This window comes from Equus quagga, chromosome 11, assembly GCF_021613505.1.
Source record: "Equus quagga isolate Etosha38 chromosome 11, UCLA_HA_Equagga_1.0, whole genome shotgun sequence".
NCBI lineage: Eukaryota > Metazoa > Chordata > Mammalia > Perissodactyla > Equidae > Equus > Equus quagga.
Window position 1 is genome coordinate 56,577,011 of NC_060277.1, and position 5,699 is coordinate 56,582,709.

The window sequence follows — 5,699 nt, forward strand, 5'->3', positions numbered from 1 at the left end:
CTTCCCTCCAGCCCACCACCTCAGGCCAGACCTAGAAGGGTCTCCCCCATTACCTCCCCAAAATCCCGAGGATGGAGTCAAAGCATAGTTCTCCATACTGCAGCCACAGGGGACCTTCCAAAACCCACACCCGCTCCTGGCTCTCCTCTCCCTCGAGCTTTGGTGCTGGCAACATGGGAAAGCCTGGACGGATGTCAGCACTGTGGGAGGAGAGCCAGCCAGGCCTCACACACCTCCAGGTAGTGCCCAGCACCGTCTCTGAAGCAGTAATGCAGGAGGAAAACAGGAGAAAAAGCGAGCCCAGATCCAGTCACGCTCTGGAGCTCCCGTTCACAGAGAGCACAGGGACAGGGAAGCACGTCACCACGCTGGGTGTGCACCTGGCGAGAGGCAGGCCACCTCGCCTGGCTTCTTCAGCCAGCAAAGAGTAAGGGAAGACAAAGGGAGGAGGACCCGAAAGACTACAGAGGCCGCTGACCAAGTGCCACGTGCCGGCCCGGCGGGATCCTGAATTGGCCTGAACTGAACAATCCACCCGGAGAACATTCCTTTATGAGGCAATCGCAGAAACTTACATATGGCTGGATATTTGACGATATTTAGGAGTTCCTGGGAGTGCTTTAGATGTGATTGTGGTTTGTGCTCATGTTAAAGAAGAGCTCTTAGCGACACACACTGCAGAGGAAGTAGGGATTTGTGTGATGTCTGGAATCTGCTTTGCAATGATCCCTTTTTCGGGGGGCAGGGTGACTGCTGGGGCTCAGTGAAGGGCACAGGGAGATCCATCATACTCCTCTGTTCATTTTTGTGCATGTTTGAAATTTTCCTTAAAAAAAAATTTTTTTAAAAAAAGCATTCCAGTTTCCCAGCACCCGTAGCAAAAGGCCGGATTCTTGTCTCAGCACCTGGCCTCTTCCGCAAGGCTCCTGGGACCCGTCTGCCTCTCCCTCCACCTGCCCCATCTATGCCTGTCCCGGTGAACCACTGACCCTCTTCGCAGCAGGCCCCCCAACTGCCTGTACTTTCTTGAACCTCTCTTATTTTTCTCCAGGAGAGGTAAACATTCATGTGGTTTAAAGATGCAGTGCCACATGCGTGTAGGTGATCATGTCTCCGTGTCTTGTTTCTCCTCCCAGAGTTGTTATGCCTACACAAGTGATTACAAACCCCTGTTCCCTGTCTGCCTCTTGACAGGAAAAGTAGCACAATAGCACGCTGCTGCGCGCCTTGCCTCTCACCTCGCACGCCCTGCAGAGCCTTCCTGACCAGTGCGTGATGTCTCGTTCTCTAACACAGCTGCACAGCAGTCACTTGACCACTCTCCTCTGACGGACATGTGGGTTCCATCCCCTGGCTCCTCTACTCTTGCAAACAGGGCAGCAGTGAATAACCACGTGCTCGCATCGCCTCTGGGGGTGCCCTACCTCCCGCCCCAGGCCACCTCTGCCACAAATACTCCCCTCCCCTGCACTTCTCTTCCCCAACTTTTTGCCTGTCCAACACCTGTTCATCCTCCAACTTTGGGTTACATATCACTTTATCTGGGAAATACCCTCAGATTAAGATAAATGTGTGCATGCTAAGAAGAAAGGCTCTGGGGTCAGACAGCCTGGAGTTGAATCTCGCCTCTGCCACTTAGGGGGAAGGTTACCTACCCTCTCTGAAGCTATTTCCTCTGCAAAATGCACTTGATGATAATCTCTCTCTCGTTGGTTTACTGCTGGATTCAATGAGATAATGTATGTGTGGAGTCCTTAGAACACTGCCTGGACCATAGTAATTACTAAATAAATGATGTTACTATTATTGTCATTGCATAGATGGCCTTTTCCTTCAGAATGCCTTTTCTCCAGCCTCCTACATACAAATCACATGGTTAAGGCCTAAATGAGTGCCTCTTAATCTTTGTTTCCTAGTCCATTCAACTGAAAATTAGTTTCTCTTTTTTTCATACTCCCCCAGTGTCTCAATGTAACAATCGGGAATGCTTTTGGCTGGGAGTAACAGGAAATCCATCCAAAATAGCCTTAGGATATCCGGAGCGTGTGTTTCCCACACAGTGAGAAATTGGGAGATTGGAGCTACAAGGCATTGATTCAGCTACTCAATCAAGTCACTGAAGACCCAGGCAAATTTCTTCCGTCTCCTCCATCATCCTCATTGTGTTGCCTATTGGTCTTTAAAATGGTTGCTTCTTCTCAATCTTTTGAGGAATCTCCATACTGTTTTCCATAGTGGCTGCACCAGTTTGCGTTCCCACCAGCAGTGTACGAGGGTTCCCTTCTCTCCACACCCTCTCCAACACTTGTTATTTCTTGTCCTCTTAATACAGCCATTCTGACCAGTGGGAGGTGATATCTCACTGTAGTTTTAATTTACATTTCCCTAATAATTAATAATGTTGAACAACTTTCCATGTGCGTATTGGCCACCTCTACATCTTCTTTGGAGAAATGTCTGTTCTGATCTTTTGCCCGTTTTTTAATTGGGTTGTTGTTTTGTTGTTGTTGAGATGTATGAGTTCTTTATATATTGTGGATGTTAACCCCTTATTAGATATATACTTTGCAAATATCTTCTCCCAATTGTCAGGTTGTCTGTTCATTTTGTTGATGGTTTCCTTTGCTGTGCAGAAGCTTTTTAGTTTAATGTAGTCTCATTTGTTTATTTTTTCTTTTGTTTCCCTTGCCTGGTGAGACATGCTATTCGAAAACATGCTTCTAAGACCAGTGTCGAAGAGCATACTGCCTCTGTTTCCTTCTAGCAGTTTTATGGTTTCAGGTCTTACATTCAAGTCTTTAATCCATTTTGAGTCACTTTTTGTGCATGGCGTAAGATAATGGTCTACTTTCATTCTTTTGCATGTGGTTGTCCAGTTTTCTCAGCAACATTTTTTTCCCTAAAGATTTTATTTTTCCTTTTTCTTCCCAAAGCCCCCTGGTACATAGTTGTATATTTTAGTTGTGGGTCCTTCCAGTTGTGGCATGTGGGATGCCACCTCAGCATGGCTTGATGAGCAGTGCCACGTCCGTGCCCAGGATCCGAACCAGTGAAACCCTGAGCCACTGAAGTGGAGTGCACGAACTTAACCACTCGGCCAGGGGGCAGGCCCCTCAGCACTGTTTAATGAAAAGACTTTCCTTTCTCCATTGTATGTTCTTGGATCCCTTGTCGAAAATTAGCTGTCCATTCTGGGTTTACTTCTGGGCTCTCGATTCTGTCCCATTGATCTGTGTGTCTGTTTTTGTGCCAGTACCATGCTGTTTTGGTTACTATGGCTTTGTAGTATATTTTGAAATCAGGGAGTGTGATACCTCCAGCTTTGTTCTTTTTTCTCAGGATTTCTCTGGCTATTTGGGGTCTTTTGTTGTTCTATATAAATTTTAGGATTCTTTGTTCTATTTCTGTGAAAACTGGGTCTTTGGTAGGGATTGCACTGAATCTGTCGATTGCTTTAGGTAATATGGACATTTTAACTATGCTAATTCTTCTAATCCAAGAGTACAGACTATCTTTCCATTTCTTTGTGTCTTTGATTTCTTTCAACAATGTTTTATAGTTTTCAGTGTACATATCTTTCACCTCTTTGGTTAAATTTATTCCTAGGTATTTTATGCTTTTTGTTGCAATTGTAAATGGGATTATGTTCTTAATTTCTCTTTCTGTTATTTCATTGTTAGTGTATAGAAACAACCATATGATCCAGGTATTCTGCTGCTGGGTATTTATTCTAAGAACACAAAAACATGAATGTGTGAAGATACATGCACCCCTATGTTCGTCACAGCATTATTCACAATAGCCAAGGCTTGGAAACAACCTAAGTGCCCATCAGCAGATGAATGGATAAAGATGTGGTATATATACACAATGGAATACTACTGAGCTATAAAAAAAGATGAAATATTGCCATTTGTGACAACATGGATGGATCTTGAGGGTATTATGTTAAGCGAATTAAGTCAGATGGAGAAAGTCAAATACCGTGTGATCTCACTCATAAGTAGAAGATAAAAACAACAAGAACAAACAAGCATATAGATATAGAGATTAGATTGGTGGTTACCAGACGGGTAGGGGGCAGAGAGGAAGGTGAAAGGGGCAATAGGGCACATGTGTACAGTGATGGATGGTAATTAGTCTTTGGGTGGTGAACATGATGTAGTCTACACAGAAATCGAAATATAATGATGTGCACCTGAAATTTATATAATGTTACAAACCAATGTTACCTCAAAAAATAAATAAATAAGTAAAAGCAAACTTAAAAAAAAAAGATTGTTGCCTCTTGGTTACAAGATGGCTGCTGTGGCTCTAGCCATCATACCACCTTCAAAACCACAAGGCCACAGGATGTGTGGTCTCAATAAGGATGGCCACAGTATCTTTCCGAGAAGCCTTCTGGCATATTTCTATCATGCAGAACTGGGTCACATGCCCACCCCAAGAAAGGGATTATCTTCTTTGAAATCTAGAGATCTCTACTCCATCCCTGCCTAAGATCAGGGTTGTATCAGTAAGAAGGGAAGGTTAACCACAGTGTCTGTTACATTCAGTAGGCACCTCTCCTTGGAAAATGGTCCTTTCCCACCTTTATTGTAGTTTTATCTCCCTTGCTACTGTGGGCTTGCTGAGGGAGGACCCGTTCCCAAGCACACTGTGTCCTCCACAGCATTGAGCAGAGGCCTGTATGCAGTGAAAGCGTTTGTGGCTGTGGGATGGGTGGACAACCTCAAAGCCACTGTCCGGTCACAGCAGATGTTGACTCAGGATCCTCCCTGGGAAGTCTGAGCTCTGCGGGTGACAGTGACACAGCACTGCAATGCCCACCTCTGCCCCCAGCCCCTGGGACTTAGTTTCTTCTCGTGGCTGTGACGGTGGGAATCAGACCACTCCCCCACCTGCCCCCACCCCTCTTTCTTATACTCCCCGACACCCTCCTCCAGAGTGGGAGGATTGAATCACCCTGTGCCTGTGTCTGCGTGTGTTGGGTTAACTTGGGTCACGGAGAGTGAGTCATCCCGTTGGATATACTTGGGGAAAAGGGAATTTTGGCCACAAAGGGCTGACAGTATCATAAGCACTCAGGCCAAGCATGGGAGAGGCCAGGCTGTTTGCTGCTTCTGGGAGGTGTGTAAATGAGTCACTTGTCGTGCGCTGGGTCAGGGCACTCCCAGGCTGGAGGATGAGTCCTCCCTCCCCTCACGGGGCCGCTGAGCTGTAACTGGCGGGGAAGTTATTGCCTGGGCCTCAAAGCCGCAGCTGGTTAAGACGTCGTCACCGCTTCTCCCCTTCCGGGCGGGAAACAGGCAAACGAGCCAGCACTCAGCCAGGCTCAGATCTGTGTCTCAGCTGCAAATGACGCCATCCACAAAAGAAGACAAGAAGATACGCATGGCCGGCTCCCGAACTTGGCTGCGGCTCACTTTCCTTGTGGCTGCAGTCCTCCTAACCCTGTGGGCTCCACCCCGGTGCTGCCCCCTCATTCCTAAGATTCAGGAGATGGGGCAATGCGTGATCGCATGTTTGGCTGAGTGGAGGCTCAGCTTACAAGCCACATTATAGGTCATCAAAATTCAGGGTGTTAAGATATAATAGAATTGAAAGCACTAAAACCAAGCCGGAGGTTATTTTTTATTTTTCCTCGATGACACAGAGGGCACGTCTAGAATTTTTAATGGGGCCTGAGGCTGGTCGTG